Source organism: Podarcis raffonei, chromosome 11 (assembly GCF_027172205.1).
Source record: "Podarcis raffonei isolate rPodRaf1 chromosome 11, rPodRaf1.pri, whole genome shotgun sequence".
Lineage (NCBI taxonomy): Eukaryota > Metazoa > Chordata > Lepidosauria > Squamata > Lacertidae > Podarcis > Podarcis raffonei.
Window position 1 is genome coordinate 25,799,906 of NC_070612.1, and position 20,102 is coordinate 25,820,007.

Sequence of the window (20,102 nt, forward strand, 5' to 3'; positions counted from 1 at the left end):
TAATAAAAGCATCACATCATCAGCACACATATTTTATAACCTGTAGATATCACTTTACCCTGGTCACATCTTCTGTTGATCTTTTAAGGACTACTAATGGTTCACTACATATTACAAAAAGTAAAGCAGGAACAACTCTGTCCTGTTTCTGTTTACTTGAAAATAATTTGAGTTCTTCTTCTTTATGCATAAAGCAGTGCAGGACCCATCATAGATAGCTTTAACATAATCCTGAAATTGTTTACCAACATCTAATTCCTTTAACAAGTAGCTCTGTGTGTGTTTGTGTGTGAATATTTTTTTTTGCAGTTCTTGTTGTACATTGCCTTGAGACTTTTGTGTAGAAGGAGATTAATAAATTAACAGTAAGAATAATAAAATACAATTTTACTGGTTTTTATCTGACGGCAATGCTGCGCTATTTCTAGTAGCAGTGAGTGAGCGGGGGGCTTATGGGAGTTCATTTCTCTTTATAAACTTTTGTATGGCATCTATTCCAGACCTTTTTATTTGAAAGCTCCTCTTTCACCTGCTCTTCTGAAGGTGAGTCCCCTTTGACTGTTTCCAAACACATTCAGCCAGGGCTGCTGAGTTGTGGTTTTTTTTAAAAAAAAATTGTGGAACAATGAGAAGACTTTTAAAGGACTTTCTTAAGAGCCATTGCATCCACAGTGCTTTGCTCACCTGTTTCCTGATGGCACAGTGTGAGGAGCTGCTCATGTAGGTGTACTTGCCAGACTTTGAATCGCAAAATATTGTAGCCTGGTTGGCAGCTCCTGCCAAAGAATGGATGGGTAACTGCTATAAATAAACTCTTGCTCTCACCTAGTCTAGTCATTCTCCCCTTGGATGTTGGTAGCTCAGGCTTTGTCATTGATTTAGTTTGTTTTATGCCTCCTTTCCATGGTAAGCTGTGCCTGAGGCAGCTTACAACAAACATTATCAAAACATCAAATTACTACCAAAACATTGCCTTATTATCAAATCACTGGCGTGGAAGCCGGAAGAAAAAGCACACCAGTAAGTTCAAAAGAGACAAAAATGAACAGTGAATAAATTCAAGATTACAAAATAAATAATCTAGACCTAAATACAAAGCAAAAATAGAGTTAGCAGACAATAAAGGTCCAGTCGTTGGTGCAGGTCCTATTTATTCCAAGGAGCCTCAGCAGCTAGGCTTAAATACAGCTCAGAGAGGGTGGGGATAATATACAGTTGGCTCCCGCATCTCACCTCCAAACGAGATCAACAGCAGCAAAAGGTGAATGCTGGGAAGGGCAATGAAGATGAATCCTCTTCTCCAGCCTCCTGGAAATTCCACCTTCAGGTTGCAGGTCTTATTGCACTCTTTTGTAGGTGTGGTACAGATTTGCATTACATTTTCAGTGGAGCCTTGCAAAATTAGTAACTTGGGCATTTATTCTAGCCCACATCTCTCTCAGTTGGAATACAGAACAAAATAGCTGATATTGTCGTTTTGGATAGCATCTAACGGTGGCTATCTGTGGGCAGAATGAACTTCTCCTCCTGCAAATGGACTGCCTCCTCTGCTCCTCCTTCCATCCCCTGCATGCTTCCCACACCTGCTCTGGGGGGGGGGTTAGAGGAGCCTCCGTTACCCAGAGAAAATGTAGGGGGCTTGGGCGATGCAGAGGCGTAGGACAACATTGGATGTCCCCATTATTATTGTCACCAGTTTACATGAAACCAGTGATCTATGTGAAATTTCTGTACAAATTGTTTGCAACCAGACCCAGGAATAGAAGAAAGAAGACACATAGTATGAATTGAACTAGGGCAACGTTTATTAATGATATATTCAGGGGAAATGAGAAGTGTGGAAAAGTAACTTCAGCATGAGCTCAACTCTGCCCTTGTCAAGAGACATGGTAAGGCATAGCCCTAAAACTTTTGGCCTACCTTATAGTGAGTATGAAAGCCTTCAAGTCTTCTGAAGCCTTCATGGCCATGCAGACCAATTAGTTTTTAACAAAACAGTTGCAGTGGAATTCTAGTTCCTCTTTATTCAATTCTAGACCTTTGAAGTTTGAAGAATGACATCAACCTCCACCTAGTTCCCTCTTGTTTCTTCTTTGCCTATTGTATAGCATGAATAGAGGGACTGCGGTACCTGCAAAGGAAAGGGGTGAGGTACTTAATCAGTCACTTGTCACTCAGCAGAAGCAAATGCCGGAAGTGAAGACTGCTTAGTTATTGATTGATATCACAAGACTCTTGCAAGGAGTTAGATCTGCAAAGTGTGCAATGAGAAGTAAGAGAGGAGCAGAGCTTCCTTGCCAAATAAGGGCACATCGTGAAAGCAGTAGATAAGGAGAGCACATTATGAAGCGTTTGTCTTTCTGAAAGCTTTACCTTGGCTTCTGGTTCCATACCATGCCCACCCCATCATTTCTTTGTACCACCTGCTAAGAGCTTCTGAGGCTCTTTTTCAGTTCCCACCATTCAGCGTTCAGAAAAGCCTTTGCTCTTCATAAGACCTCAAACTTCTCATGTTTCTTAAAAGAATACACTCTCAAGAGGCAGCTCCTTAACCAAAGTTACATAAAAATCTGATGATGTAAGCATCGATATTCCACACTATGTTGGAACACAGATATTGCAAAAGTGTACAGAATAACTTTCAGCATTCTACATTTTTCCATAACACCACTATTTTCCTCCATCCCAGATCAGTTCAAAGATTTATTACCAACAGGGCTGTGTTGATTATTCAAGTTTCAGATCTAAACATTCCATTCTTGCATGGTGGAAAGATACCCTGTATAATACTTACTGTGTGGTCATCTTTCTTTTTTCCCCAATCATGTATTTTGCCATTGCATCCCCTGATTTCTGCTTCTTCGGTGCCATTTTCTCCTCTGGTTGTTGCTTCCTCCTCCTTCCTGATTAGTCTCATGAATTAGCCACACGTCCGCGCTCAATTGCTTTGCATAGTAAGTGAGATGACATCACACCACTTGGCAGCAACCGGATTTGGCTGAATGGTGATGCCACTGAGGGCAAGTGAGAGCAACTGAATATGAAGGCAAATGAGGGCAATTTGACTGAATAAGCAAGAATTTTCAGGAGTGCTGCAAAGTCATTGCAGGGGGAGAGAAGGCAATTTTCATTTCTGCTGGAAAGTTCCTGGGGAAAAAATGTGAGTTCTATTTCAGTCAGTCATCATTTTTGACATGGATTGAGCCAGTCTGCTGCCTTTTCTTCAATTCAGAGATTTCAATAGAAAATGATTGTAAGCATTTAATCTCAAAACTCCAGTCATAATGGATATGGCTTTTCCTACTTGGCTGTTCTTTTCTGTATGCATAGCTTTTGTCTCTGTATATTATGATTATGATTATAATTTATTACCCACCCTTCACACTAAGGATGGGTCCTAAAAATATAGAGGCCAGGGTAAAGAGTTGTGTCTTCAGCATTCAATGACAACTGTGTCATGAAGATTCCAGACTAACCTCTGTGAGGAGGCAGTTCTGCTACGTAGGGACTTCTGCAGAAAATGTTGTTTCCTGAGCCACTGCTACCCAAGCTTCTACTTCCATGTAACACATCTTTGGGGAGTGAGGATTAGCATGTTGATGATGATCTGCAGCAAAATATGAACATTATTTCTATGGTATCTTCTTTCTTAGACTATGTGTCAATGTAGGAAGGGGGAACCAGGCAGAGGGCCTTCTCAGTAGTGGCCCCTGCCCTGTGGAACTCCCTCCCATCAGATGTCAAGGAAATAAACAACTACCTGGCTTTTAGAAAACATCTGAAGGCAGCTCCGTTTAGGGAAGTTTTCAATGTTTGATAAATTTATCGTGTTTTTAATATCCTATTGGGAGCCACCCAGAGTGGCTGGGGAAGCCCAGCCAGATGGGCAGGGTATAAATAATAAATTATTATTATTATTATTATTATTATTATTATTATTATTATTAAACGCACACTCCCTTCCCAGATATTAATCACCTAGTTTAGCAAGATGTATCAAAACAGCATCAGCACAAAGAAGACAAATATGCAGAACTCCCAAGTTGGTGCCTCCTGGGACTTTGCTGAGACAGATTTTCAACTCCCCTTACTGATGGCAGTAGCCAAGTAGGTGCGTTTTTCAATTAACACAGAGCTGTGATGTCACATTTGACAGTGGGAAGGGGTCATAATGTGTGAATTGCCTGCCACTCAGTGAGGAAGAGTGGTGCTATTATTTTCATGCAACAAAGAAAACTTTTCTGTCTTGTTTCCATTATAGCCTTCTGCAAACATTTATTATTGCTACTATTTGCATTATATCCCACCTTTTAGAAAATCTCAAACAGTACTGTGAAGTAGAACCAACATATTACAGCAACAATGTATAAAACAATCCAATCATATAAAGAAGAGCAGTGTACAATTTCTCAAAAAATAATAATACTGGATATAAAATAAATGTGTCTGGCCTTGGGTTGCATGGAACCCAACTATGAGCTCTCCAATTAAAGCAATTGGGATTGCTCAGGGGGCAGGAAATTGCATTTGAATTATTGTATTTTAATATTTTGCTGGAAGCCACTCAGAGGGGTGGTGTATTATTATTATTATTATTATTATTATTATTATTATTATTATTATTTTGAACGACCATTCCTGGTTTATCTTCCATTGGACTGCCTCTGTGGGGCTGCCTCTGAAGGTGGTTCAGAAACTTTGGCTGGTACAGAATTCAATGGCCAGGTGGCTCACCAGGGAAGACCTCAAGAAAAAAAAGGCACTGGCTATTATGTTAAGAATTTTTTGTGTTTTAATACTACAAACCATCCTATGATCTTCAGGTGAAGGGTGCTGCAGAAATTTAATTAATAAACAATAACTAATTTAAAAGCTTTCTCTTTCTCAGTCACTTGAACACTTGAAGGGCAAGCCACAGAATTTTGGGGGAAAAAATAGGTATTAGGAATACAATTATTCTCCTGCTTTAATACATAGTCCAGACTATTCTTTCTGTCTGAAGTGCTGGTGTGAGAGCAAATGGGATATGTGCCATTAACACAAAAAAATCCAATAACCCCAAAACAGTCCTCTGTTCAGTTTCTGAACTGCAACAGCCACCGCAACAAATCATCCCAAAATTTATATACAGCTTAATATACTAAATCCCTAAGTGATTTACATAAAACACAATAAGATCATTAAAAAAGAATACAAAATCTACCACATTGCAACTCTAAATAGAAAGAAATACATCAGTAATAACAGAAAATAACTGTTCCCACCCCATTCTTCAAAAGTGGAGCTCAGAGGACATGTCTAGTGTTGGGACAATGTATCAGCTTACTCCTAGCCGTGTACCTTAGAGGTACATGGCTGCTGATCTCTGCACCTTGTAACCTGATCTGAGCTGAAAGTCTAAAGGCTGCATCTCTAGATGGGAGCCAGAACTAGGGACAAGTGAGTCTGTCAACTTTTGTTCCTCTCCCTTTCTCATTTTTCCAAACTTAAGTTCATTTCTCTACATTTCCACATCAGGTTGCATTTTTTTTTTTAGTCCTCGTGAGACTTCATTTTAGTACAATTTTTGTTCTAATGATACAGATTTTTTTTAAATGCAATTTTACCTAATAGAATCATTTTGGTGAGGCAATTTCCCCTAATGCAATGATTCTTCCTACATTATTTTCACTAATATGCACATTTCCTTGTGTGCTTTATGCATTTTTGTGCACATTACTTGTCTGAAGAGCAGCACCGCAAAATTCAGAGAAGTGAGAATGCCCAAGACACCCCTGTTTTGGTGCATATCTTCTTTCAGAAAGTGTGAATTAGGTAAGCTCATCTTCAAATATGAAGTGAACCTAATTTTTCTCCCATCCATAGCCAGGACATAAACATGCATAACTGATGAACTTCAAGTCTAGATACTTCATAATTGGAACCCAACCTTCCTGCATCCCCCAACATTTAGTTAAGTTTGGCTTTAATAATGAGGGGGAGAATCCACATAGTCTACATTTGTTGAACCTCAAATGAAAGCCAGTAATAACTTAAATGATTTTAGGGCTTCTAAGAGCTACTCTCCCTTTCTGCAACTAAATTAACATGAACCCACATTGTCAACCGCGCTTAAGCGGGAAGCAGTTGCCATGGTTACCACGGAGGTAGTCTAAATGCAGTACAGTATATGAAATAATCAACTGAAATGACTATGTACAATACTGATGACAGCTGGGGGGAATGTAAGTTAAAAATACCTGGTAAACAGAAAAATCCCTAAGTAAAAATAAAATTCCTCAGCATTTATGCATCTGCCATCCTTGCTGTGGGACTTGGGAGTAAGGCAGAAGGAGATTAAAATAAGCATACTACGAATTCAGACAGCAAAGCATGTTTTCCGCTTGAGTGGAATTTGACACAATGTGATACAACAAAGAGCATGTAAGCAAATTGATCACATTCCAATATGGAAACTAAAACGAACTATTTGCCATGAGAAAGGGAGAGAGGGAGAAGAAGCAAGCGAGAGACACGAGGAACTTATATTTAAAAGGGAGCATTGATTACCGGAGAGAATAGAATCAGACATAATGCACTTTAGCAGTCAAGGTGAGGCATACAAAAAGGGCTCTTCATTCACTTCAGGGCAGATGTGCCCTTTTGTACTTTCACAATGGGGAGCAGCATCCAAGACCTTTAACAAAAGCCCATCAGGAACTGGCATTCAGCATCCCCTCTTACTGATATATATGGTCTTATTTGGTTCCATGCCCTAGATCTAAATTCTGCCGTTAACTATACAAGGAACAGGGCTCAGAACAGGAAGATGGTCTTTCCATCAGCAGGCAAATCTGAGAAACAGCTGCATTTTGTATTTTCAGAAATGGGGGAATCAACCATGGTATATTTTTATTTCTTCCCAGACGTTGTAGCTCCAACCTGAAACTTGCAGAGCCCTTAATAGAGCTGCCTCAGTAAGACCACCACCACACCCCTTTTCTTTGTTTCCTCTTGTCTAGGCTGATGAAGAGGCCTGGAGAACTCAAAAGCTTGCACAAGGATTTTTTTGACATTATGGTTGGTTTAATAACAAAAATTACCTCCATTTGGATTTTTTACCCTTATGTTCCAACACAGGTTTGTTTGTTTTCCTTCCATCAACAGTGTCCAATAGTTATTAAAAATGAAATATTATAGATCGAAGCTCTGGCTGTTGTGTTTTAATTGTTGTAACCCATCCTGGGATGTTACAGGGAAGGGCATGTAAACAATTACAATAATAAATAGCAGCAGCAACTTCCATAGCATGACTCAAAAAAAAAATAGTTCCAGAGACTAAAGGAGTGGCACAGACCACTATTATTGTTACCAGGATTTCCCCACACTAAGTAAGGCCTTAATATATTGTGACAGAAAGTTGGTCAGGTGACAAATAGGGCATAACGTGAGAGGTCCAAAGGGTGGCAACAGGAGAACGGGCCTTCTCTGCAGTGGCTCCCCTTCTGTGGAATGCTCTCCCTAGGAAAGTTTGCCTGGTACCTTCATTATACACCTTTAGGTACCAGGCAAAAACATTCCTTTTTAACCAGGCCTTTGGTTGATCTGATTTACATCCTATGTGCTTTTAAAATGTGTCTTGGGGGGGGGGGCTATTGGGTTGTTGGTACTGACCTTTAAATCCCTAAACGGCCTCGGTCCAGTATATCTAAAGGAGCATCTCCACCCGTTCTACCCAGAGACTGAGGTCCAGCGCCGAGGGCCTTCTGGCAGTTCCCTCACCGCGAGAAGCCAAGTTACAGGGAACCAGGCAGAGGGCCTTCTCAGTAGTGGCACCCGCCCTGTGGAACTCCCTCCCACCAGATGTCAAAGAGAACAACAACTACTAGACTTTTAGAAGACATCTGAAGGCAGCCCTGTTTAGGGAAGCTTTTAATGTTTGATGCATTACTGTATTTTAATATTTTGTTGGAAGCTGCCCAGAGTGGCTGGGGAAGCCCAGCCAGATGGGCAGGGTATAAATAATATGTTGTTGTTGTTATGAGATACTTTGTGGTTTTATATCTTGATTTTATTCTGTAACTGCCCTGAGACCCCCGGGTATAAAGCGGTATATAAATTCAATAAACAACAACAACCTGGGAAGCTGTTCTATTCCTTGGAGTCATTCCTGATGTGCTCATGATATATGAGTGAAGCCACTCTGATTGCAGGAGAGGGGATTCAAGCCCCCCCCTACCTCATTCAGTCATAAACAATTGCATATAGGTTTCTGCATACTTTTGGTTCCACTACCAACTTGTTTACTGTTGAGGAAGGGCTGGAGCTCAGTGGTAACATCCTGTGCATGTCAAGAGGTCCCCAGCACTGCCAGGTAGTGCTTGACAACACTCCTGACTGGAACCCTGAAGAACACCTGCCTGTCAATAATATTGTACTGAATGGACTGTTTCCTACAAAGAAGTGTTATTCTAGCAGTAGGGTGCTCAGAAATATAAAATCAATTACATAAAATCAATACAGTACAAACAAGAATTTACAGCATAATTACAATTACAATTATACTAGGCACATGGGTTGTTTTACCCACAATGGTGAGGTGATGATTAATAAATTAATTTATGTACCACTTAATGCCAAGATAGGCTTCTAAGTGGCTTACAAAATATAAAATCAATTACTTAAAATGAACACAAACAAGAATTTACAACATAAATAAATTATATTAATCTTTTAAAAATATTTCTTACTAATCTTTTTAAAATTTCCATAGATACCAATGACCACGTGTAGGCTTTAGGCAAATCTGTGGCCTCTTTTTCGGTGATGTATTTCCTGTCTTGGGGTAAGAGATAAGTGGCTACTTTATCAAAAATGCCTTTGTCAGGCATGCAGCTGACATGCTCCGCACCTCAGAGTCCAGACAAACTTCATTTCCTCATTTGTTCCTATGCACACAATGCAGAGCCCCATTTGGACTCTGTGAACAGCAGAGATTTTGTGGCTGCTGCATCTTCTTCATAACTTCTCGTATCTCTGCTGCATTCAATCAGATTTGAAAACGGGATTTATTTTTCAAGAGTAATGCGCTATTCCAGCTGCTTGTTTACTTCAACTACAGATAGCAATTATGAGTAGCAGGGCACAGCTCAGCAGATCTGCAGGTTGCTTTGCTAAGCGCATAGAACATGTTTATCCAATTCTACTGGAAAGAGCAGCACCTTTGGAGACCCGCATCAGCAAATTGGTATATTGTTGTGCAGGTGGAATTACTCCTCCTTTTGGCCAATGTCTGGGCATGTAGAAAGTTTAAAAATTGTGAATGTGTGTGAACATAACATGAGATGAGCCTGCTGGATCAGCCAATGACTCATCTGGCCCTGCAGCCTGTTCTCACAGTGGCCAAATGGATGCCTTTCGGTAACCAACTAGCAGGCCCAGTGTACAAGAGCACTCTCCCTTGCCGTGGTTTTCAGAATCTGGGTACAGTCAAACCTCGGTTGTTGAATGTAATCCATTCCTAAAGCATATTCGGATTCTGAAATGTTCGACAACTGAGGCGTGGCTGCCGATGGGCTGCAAGAGCCAGTGTGGTGTAGTGGTTAAGAGTGGTGGACTCGTAATCTGGTGAACTGGGTTCGCGTCTCCACTCCCCCACATGCAGCTGCTGGGTGACCTTGGGCCAGTCACACTTCTCTGAAGTCTCTCAGCCCCACTCACCTCACAGAGTGTTTGTTGTGGGGGAGGAAGGGAAAGGAGAATGTTAGCCGCTTTGAGACTACTTAGGGTAGTGATAAAGCGGGATATCAAATCCAAATTCTTCTTCTCTTCTTCTTCTGCTCTCAAGCGGAAGCTGCATCAGACTTTTGGCTTCCGAAAAATGTTCAAAAACTGGGTTTTCAGTGTTTGGGAGCCAAAACATTCCAAAATAGAACTTCAGAGCATGGGAAGTCACCCAAAAGATATATAATTTGGCATTGAGTATTTGGCTTTTTGGCTTGTATTATAATTTGGAATGTTGTAATGTGGTTTTAGAGGACGCGGGTGGTGCTGTGGGTAAAAGCCTCAGCACCTAGGGCTTGATGATCGAAAGGTCGGCGGTTCGAATCCCCGCGGAGGGGTGCGCTCCCGCTGCTTGGTCCCAGCACCTGCCAACCTAGCAGTTCGAAAGAACCCCCGGGTGCAAGTAGATAAATAGGGACCGCTTACCAGCGGGAAGGTAAACGGCGTTCCGTGTGCTGCGCTGGCTCGCCAGATGCAGCTTGTCACGCTGGCCACGTGACCCGGAAGTGTCTCCGGACAGCGCTGGCCCCCGGCCTCTTGAGTGAGATGGGCGCACAACCCCAGAGTCTGTCAAGACTGGCCCGTACGGGCAGGGGTACCTTTACCTTTACCTTTAATGTGGCTTTTATTGGATTGTTAAAATGGAAAATTTAATACATATTATATATTTTTTTAAAAGAGGCATTTGGGAACCGAGGTTGGATTGTATTCTGCTTCCAACTGTGGAGGCAGAGCAAAGCCATCATGGCTACTAGCCATCAATTAGCCTTCTCCTCCATGAATTTGTCCAATCCTAATTTAAAGCCATCTCAGTTGGTGGACATCGCTGCCTCCTGTGGGAGTGAGTTCCATAGTTAAACCATATGGTGAAGAACTTCATTTTATCTGTCCTGACTCTTCCAACATCTGTGCAAAACATTTCTGCAAGTTTGTATGGATCGTTGAAAAGTGACAGAAATAACTATGTAAGTAAAGACTCCAAATGAACAACAACAACACTGTACATATTCCACACTCTTTTATTTTTAAATTTAGAATATTATATCCAGGTTTTCTCACAGAGACCCCAGGGACTCCTGATTTATAGAAATGAACTGCAGGTAACGCTCAGCTCACATGGGGATTACGTTTCAGGGATAGCGCATAAAGGCAAAATCAGGTATAGTCAAGACACATTGGATTCAATGGTGTGTGGGATTGTCAAAGTATATTTTCCCCCAGACACGCACCCCTTTTTAATTTTATTTTTTCCGAGCATGTAAAGCTGAATGTGTACAAGTTAAATGCATGTAAATTGAGAGTTACCTGTGTAGCAACTGCACTGTGATTAAGTTAACGTCCCAGTAAGGGCACGGGCTTTAGATCTTGCATGCAGAAGGTCTCAGGTTCAATTGCCAGCCAGTGTGGTGCAGTGGTTAAGAGTGGTAGACTCGTAATCTGGTGAACCGGGTTCGCTTCCCCGCTCCTCCACATGCAGCTGCTGGGTGACCTTGGGCTAGTCACACTTCTTTGAATCTCTCAGCCCCACTCACCTCACAGAGTGTTTGTTGTGGGGGAGGAAGGGAAAGGAGATTGTTAGCCGCTTTGAGACTCCTTCAGGTAGTGATAAAGTGGGATATCAAATCCAAACTCTTCTTCTTCTTCTCCTGGAAGGGCTGGGAGAGAACCCCATCTGCTGTACTGGACAGCCAATGCCATCTTCTTAGACAATACTGATCTTGATGGACCAGTGGTCTGACTCAGTATAAGGTCATTTCTGTGCTCCTATTCTAGTATCAGAAGTCAGATAATTAACTAAAGTGGGCCAAATCCTTGTTTGTTTCGAGAAAAGTATAATTACATAATGACAAAAACCATTCTACAGTGATGTTAGGTAGTGGTGTGCTTTCAAAACTTAATAAAAGCAAACAGAAACATTGCAAAACTGGAAGGAAAGAGCTAAATGATTTAAAATAGTAACAATTGTTATTTCAGCTGCAGGCATCCTGTTTTTAACCTCTTCTAAATGTGATTGTGAGGTTCAAATACCACAATCTGTTACTGTAGAACTAGATCAGTTCATCTCCAACCCAATCTAAGAGATTATTGAACTCCAGGCAATAGCCCTCAGGAAGGAAGAATTAAGATAAAGCATATGCACCTTGATATTAAACGCTTTTATTTAGAATGAATTTCAGTAAAGCTTTCTTCAAAGCAAATGTGCTTAGAACCCAGCTTGAGGCCCAGGTTTGCATTAAGTCTGGTTAAGAATACTTCAACATGTAAGATGTGGATTCTTAAAAAATACATGCAATTTTTGAAAAAGAACTTTTCAAAACCTGAGGAAAGAGATTAAATTGATACCAATTATCCTTTCTTGTATTATTCAGGTTAGAAGTTGTGCCATTTGCTTGAAACAGGGATGTGCAGATGACCAACACAAGAGCTAAATGTTGGTTGGGCCGTGTATTTAATTTTCACCTAGAAAGCCTGAAATCTCTGTTACTCTGGCCCTCCACCCCAACAGAAATCCAATGACCAGATAAAATGAATTAATGTTCCAAAGTTTCTCTGCTCCAATTAAACACCATATGTTTGTTTCTTACCCTTAACCAATTAGACAAGGCCACAAGCTGTTCCGAAAAGACCTGCAGGACAGCTTGCCAAGATTCCCATTCCCGGAAAATAGTGCACTCAAGATCTGTGTGTTCTAATTCAGACTTTGTTATTATTAGGCTCTCTATTTCTATTTACTATGGTCATGAAGAGATGAGTAAGCTATCAAATTACTGTACAGAACACATACATTTGCAATGCATAGACAGAGCCACACAGAAATAAACAAAGAGATGTTATCCAGTAAAGTGCAAGGATCTGATGTATTCAACAGAATAAACACTAAGGGTGGAATTTAACATTGTTCCATTGTTTAACAAAAGTTCCATCATTTCTGCTTGCCCAATAGAACAATATCCCCTCTCTTCTCCCGTGTGCTTTTCTGGGGGTTCTCCTGACACCCCAGAGCCAGTGGGGGCATGGAGGCACATGTGGGGAGGGGCACATGTGGGGAGGGAGAAGCCCCATTGCACTAATAGAAGTCCTTGCACAGGTTTCTGCAATCAGGGCCAATTAGTTAAATCCCACCCCCTAAAGAGTATTGTGCTATTAATTTAACAGTTCAGCCAATTAAACAGAGCAATATTTGATATATGTTTGGAACTGTCGAGGTTCCAGTACATATGATATGCATATGTGGTGGATCTTTGGGAAGATTCAATCTTGTTAGAAGGGTCAGCAGAGGCTATATGGTATATGAAATCACAATGGCCATGTTTGGTTATCATGAATAAGAATAGTTTATCATAATAAGAAAAAGTCTAGCCTGACCCCTGGCTCATGTGCTTTCCCTCCTTCTCCAATCCAGCCATGGAGAGGGGATGAGAAGCATTTTTTCTGATTTTGATTGAGCTCAGTTTGCTATGTTGTACAAGCCCAACAAACTGTGGGAACCTTAAGTGAAGTTTGTTTGAAGCAAGCCAACGTAAAGCCAAAGTTTAGAGTTTACAAAGTTGGCTTATTTCAAATAATCATAGTTAAGATTTGCCACAGTTTAGAGTTCAGGCAGAGTACTAAATTGTGATTAATTGAAACGGGAAGCAATAGCCAAGCAAAAGGAGAGGGAAGCGGGGCACATGGTCCTGGAGGAGGCTAGGTTGATTCCTGTCACTATACACCATAATTTATCCAGATGTCTGAATGCAACCACTCCTTACCAATGCAACCAGCATATTTTGTTTTGATCCAGTGCATAAAGAAATATCAAGACATTGCAAATAACTTAATAAGAGCAAAAATCAAGATTAGATTCAGTAGGGGAAGAAGAGAGCTCCTGAAATGTTTTATTTATAAAAGGATTAAACAATAGTGTCATTAAAATGCAACCCTCTATTGCACCTCTTGGTGTTAATATTGAACTTGAAAAAGGGCCCGCCAAGTTCCCTCCCTCTTGCCCTGCTGAAATGAGAGTTGAAAGGAGCATCCTGTTGTAGTCAATAGACTAGCTTGCAGCGTGTGCTTGAAGACGGTGGGGTTGTGGTCCCCATAGTAGTTTCTGCGGTTTGCAGATGTGCCTACTGGTCCAAAAAGATGGGCAACTTCTGCTATCATGCAGCCTCGAGGATACAGGACACACAATGTACTCTCAGCTTCCATGCTGGGAAGCTGCTGTCTTCGTAGATAGCTTCCGTTTTTCTGATAGTGTTCTTCTAGGGCTGGAGAGATTCCCATTTCAGAGAAAGAATTATCAGGCTGTGTAAAGGAGGGCAGAGAGTAGAAATAACCTTTGGTCTGGTATATGGAACCTCAACTGGGAATACATTGCAGCACTGGGAATTCAATTTGCAAAGTACACCTAAATGGGAGGGTGGGGGAACAATCAACATCCCAATGTGGTCAAATGGAGTGTGCGGATCTTGGGCATGGTAAATAAGCTCAATATAATTCTATAGCTTGTACCTAGTAACTGCCCTCCAACGGGACAGTAGTTCCTTTAACCAGAGTTCCTTGCAATAATTAACTAAAGCAATATCGCCACCTGCTGAATGTTTCATACATAACAACATATTCTGCTTTACTTTTCTCTAATTGGGCAGTGGGTCAAACTAGCCGTGGCATGATTTGGACCCAATGCGTTTGGTTGTGGCTTTCTTTTTCCCATTTTTGGGGTGGGGTGGGGGGCAGGTAAACCATCAACCACTGCAGGAAAGGACAATTTGAATTGGGGCCACAGAATGAGAGGGAAGCAGGTTTAACTCTTCCTCCATACCCACCAGGGCTCAGCTCCAGCTCCCCTCAAACCTGCAAAAAAAACCACACACCAAAAACCACTTTTCAGAACAATCCTATACTCACATTGTACTATGACCAGTGATGTGTTGCTGTTTTGACCCATTTGTTCCAGGCACCAAAATGGACAGGCCTGTGGTTGCAGCACCAGGGATAGCTCTGAGTGAGAAATTTGCTTCAACAAAGGTCCAATCTGAACTGCGTCCTTGCATGTCTCTTCCTCCTTTCCCAAGCTCCTTGGCGTAAAGAAGTAAACATTTTCTGTGGATTAGATATTGCTTGAGCTGTATCCGCTCTTGGAGCCAGTTTTAACTAGTCGGGTATCAGGGGAAAGGGCCTTTAAAGGTAAGGCAGGGGAAGAAAGAATATATTAAGGGAGATGAACATGAAATTGAAATATCTATATTTTGGTTTCTTATCAGAATTCAATGCAAAGGCATTGCAGATCACACCAAGCCACATATTAGATTTCCCGAGATCAAAATACATATGAATGAATGCATATCCCATCATTATTTATAGAACAGTAGGGGAAACTTGCCTTAAACTTTATGCAAAAGCAATGAGACAAAGTTATGTACAAACACTTCTCTGCAGGGAAATGCAAGACTGGCTGAACTTAAATATTAGGCTCATGCCATGGATTTAAAGTATTAGTGTAGTCCTTGGAGATGCACAGCAACCACCTGTTCTGTTCTTCCAACAGAGTTCTGCAGCACATCTTAAGGAATCCTTTGGGAGTAACAGCCTCTTACTTTCCCCCGCTCCTTTATCAGCTTTCTTTACCAGAAACATTCTCCTATATCCATGGAGAAGAACCCCAGAAATGCTAACTAGAATGTTATAACTTCATTTCCTGGGCTAGAGCAGCTCCACAGACATTGTTAATGCATTAGGTCACAGCATCATGATAGTACCAGAAGCTGAAACATTTGTTGGAAAAGCCCGTACAGTGGTACCTCGGGTTAAGTACTTAATTAGTTACGGAGGTCCGTCCTTAACCTGAAACTGTTCTTAACCTGAAGCACCACTTTAGCTAAGGGGCCTCCTGCTGCCGCCACGCTGCCTGAGCCTAATTTCTGTTCTTATCCTGAAGCAAAGTTCTTAACCTGAAGCACTATTTCTGGGTTAGCGGAGTCTGTAACCTGAAGCGTATGTAACCCGAGGTACCACTGTATTCAAGAACTTGGAGATGTTAATAAATGCCCAAAAGTTTGAATATGCCCAGCATCACATAGCAAGAAATCTAACCAATGGTTTGGGTTGATATTCTAATTAGCTATTATTTCATGGAGTACCCTGAAAAGCGAAAGCTGTAGGTGGCTCATAATGGGGCAGAGAAAATAAAGCTTCATTCTCAGTGGCTTAGTGGTAAACTCGGATGCTCAGGAGCTCATCATGGCCACATTCATAGCCACACTCCCTAGGAGAGTCCATAGCCATACTCGCCAGGCAAGTCCAAAGCTATGCCTCCAAGGAGAGTCCAAAACTGCAGGCAGCTATTTCATTATTACATGCACACACCAAAGAAGAATAGCACATAACATAATATTCAATTTATTGGGAGTGGCTTGGCTGCAATCCTTTGCATAGTTTCCTAGGAGAAAGCTCCACTGAACTCAGGGCATGCATGTGACATTATGTGTGCAACACATGCATGACACGCATGATGTGACAAGCGCTGAGCCTGGCGCAACGTGGCTTCCACTCAGCTCAGTGGCTGGCCTCCTCCACCCCCTCAACACTGAGGGGGCCCAGCCCTGTGCCAGCCGATTTTGAGGGGATGGACGGCACCTCTGCCCCTAGGAGGTGGTGCGCCAGTTTCTAAGTGCAGGGGTTCGACTTGTAAAACAACCTGGAAGGAATTCACCTAAGGAGCTCTGTCTGTGTACTACAGAAGCAGTTTCAAATACAATGCAGACCCTACCTATGAAAGTTGTTGCTGTTTTTAAAAAGTTGGTGACCTAGTCAACTGCAGGATTTGAACTGGGGTCATGGGACCATGATTGCAGTGACTGCAATGTTGTAAGGGCAATCAGGCCTCTTTTCACTCACAGCATTGAAAATGTCCTCTAACTGTACAGTTTCAAATCTGTTTCTGGAATCTGAACTGGAAATTGAGTGGGCTATGGCCAATCTATTTTCTACTTCAGAGTTGTTTTGCTATTCCCACCATAAGCAGCAGAACAAATACGATAAGGAGATATCATATAATAGAACGGCACTCCTGTTAACTTTGACAAAGGAGTCCGATTCAGTATAAGTAACTGACCCATTCAGACTGGGAGAAAATGGAGAGAGTCACACAGGCAAAAGACACTCATCTATCATGTGAGTCAAGGTGGAATTCATTGCCACAGAAGCTCAGGCAGTTCCAGGTTCTTTAAAGCAACCAAAATCCATACTTTTTATTGAGTGAGCAGGATATATGCAAGTTATTGTAAGAATGGTAATTAAGCTCAAGGAGAGCTTTTTCCTGATTAATGAGAAAACGATAGTCTTGAGTTGCATTTCAAGAGAAATTCCTGCATAACCAATCCACCACCTTCTGTGCCGAGACTACAAATTGCCCTGTGTTTATGGAGTCTTTCGAGATTCAAATAGGTGTTGCTTTTTACTTGATTTCTTTCCTAGATAGGTTTGGTGTGGTTTAATCTTTCATTCTCCTTACAGCAGAGAGAATTTCTGCTTAATTAGAAAGCTCTGTTTTCTCCACCATACCTTATGTGTGACCCCCCCCCTCTCTCTCTCAGAATCTCTGGTATCTCTTTCCCACCCTTTACCCACTTCTGTGATTGTCACTTATACCTAACACCTCCATAACCCCCCCCCTCACATTTTCTCACTTTGTTTTTCTCATTTCTTTGCTTTGCCCTGCTCTCATCGAAAAGATTTCTAGGTGGAAAGAAGTAAGAGAAGTCTCAACAGCAGTCACACTATTGGGTGACACACAGATGATTGTGTTAAGCACTTACACGTAGCAAAGGAAAAGAAGAGGCACAGAGAGGCGTTTTCTTTATTTAATACATGGGTACCTAGCCTTTCCTCCATGGAGCTCAATAAGGCTTACATGGTTCTCTCTCCCCACCTGAGATATAGCAACTGGCCCAAGGTCAACCAGTGAACTTCATGACTGAGTGGAGATTTCAAACTGGTCCCCCAAACCCTAGTCCAACACTCAGACCACTACTTTAGGAAAGGCCATTGCTCAGTATCAGAGCATCTGCTTTGCATACAGAAGGTCCCACGTTCGATCACTCGAAACTCCTGCAAAGGCTGGGGAAGAACCCTGCCTGAAACCATTGAGAGCTGGTGTCTACTGAGCTAGATGGACTGATAGCATAAGGCAGAACATGGGCTTTTCTCCTGGGTTTTGAGTTCTAGGGAAACCCTTCAACTGGGACCCCTTTTGATTTGGGAAGATAAAACCCCATGGTAGTTCTTCTCTGGTGATTTTTTGGTTTGAGCTTGTTCATGGTCTGTCTCCTTGTTCCCTTTTCTTCCTGAACTTCCACCTCCTGGTTCCCTTAAAATGCTGCTTTCTGTTACAGATTTTCCATTAATGATTTGATTCAAGAACCCACTAATTGCCTGGCCTAACTCAAAATAGGTAGCAGAGGCTGGTCAGATTCCTGTGCCCAGTCACATATCTGGAAAGTCCTCATGTTAACCCTTGCCAAATCATCTGAATAGGCAAGGAAGGGAACCACTGAGAGCCTGATGAAGCTGCAGGGCAAAAGGTGTATTTGTAAAAAGTTTCCTGATAATTGGTCCTGCCATTATCAGCTCATAATCACCTTCAGTGCAGCCGTCAGGGTAGAACTTTAAGGCAGACGTTCTAGAGCCCCACTCAGCTGAATGAGCAGTGCAGCATGACTGATTTTGACCACATTTTGAAGGAACTGAAATAATACATCTGCTCATCTAAACAGGGTAGGCATAAAACCATTAAGTCCAGTGGGGCTGCAAGACCAGTGATAAAATCAGTTATAAGATGGAAGAACTGCCCCATGGCTCTGATTAGCAGGGGAATCAATGTGGCTATGAGTGGAAATGCCAGAGGAGTAGAACAGGCAGACCTTGGTCTCACCCATCAAGGAAGACCTTATGCCCTTCATATAACATCTCTCATCAGTCTATCTTAATTCAGAGAGCCTGGTTCTGTGGGTGATTTTTCATTCGTATGAACTTTCTATTTCCTCAGGTTACTGAACTGCTATAGCATTCAGCAGTATCATCACCCACAGCTATAAATTGTCCACTTACAAAGATTCAGCACTTTCTGAATTGGCTTTGAGCTCCCAATCCATTATATTTTGATGCAATATTCATAAAACATAATATTGGTTGCAATACAGGCTTCTTAATAGCAGCTGGCATCACTGGGAAGGTTGCTTCTCTGTGTCCTGGGAGGCAGGGATGGGGAACCAGATGTTTTGGATTATATCGCCCATCATCCCTGGGGTCCATGCTGCCAATGCTTATGGAAGTTGGAGCCCACAAGCAGAACCTAAACACAACAAACACTCTCCCCGTCTGAAATTCCCAGCAACTGGAGTTCAGAGACAAATTGCAGTACCCCAAGATTAGCTGAGCAGTTTTGAGCTGGAGGTTTAATAGGCTGATCTGTAACCTTGTTAACTAGTCATGGTGCCCAGGTTTAGACCAGAAGAGCTCACAACAGTGAACTTGAAGAGTTCATGCTCCTCTCCTTGAAATCATTATGAGCCAATCCCGAACTCCTATAACATTTTGGGTCAGCTGGTAATGCTTTTGTCACAAGCATCATATACCCTGTCGATGCAGCTGTCATATACCCTGTCAATGCAGTTTATCAGTACCAGCAACAGAGAGACTTCCAATCCTTTATCCTTGGCACTTTGGACTCTGAGACAGCAATAGCTCAGCCCCCAGGAGCCCCGGAAATGTCATCCTCTGGGACCCCTGAGTATTTAGTGTAAACCTCAGGTTCCCTGGTGACAACATGAGCAAGGACTCCTTGTGCCCGAGTCATTGACGTAGTTCACAATAGCGTGCTAGGCGTATAAGTACTTTATAACCATATCTGGAGGGTTCCATATTTGGGGCATGCCCTCAGTATCCATGCAATCAGCAGAATGTGTGAAAGGGGCCTCTAGGCAAGTAAAACAGTCAGATTCCCTTTTCATGTATTCTGCTGAATGCACAGGTGTCAGGGGTATGGCCAGAGGAGGACACCAATATTAGGCACACCTTCACTCATCCATTTATTGATCAGATGGATGAGAAGTATTGGTAGTCACCTTCATTTCACTAAGGGCCCAGAAAGTGGACTGAATCATAGAATTGTACAGTTGTAAGATACCCTGAGGGTCATCTAGTCCAGCCCCTGGCAACGCAGGAATCTTAACAACCAGTTCCCCATCCAATTCGAAACCATACCGGACCCTGCTTAGCTTTGCAGATGTGTTGAACAGCAGAATGTTCTTAGGATTACAATACATGGATTGAAGACACAGGTCAAGAGTGATGAGCTT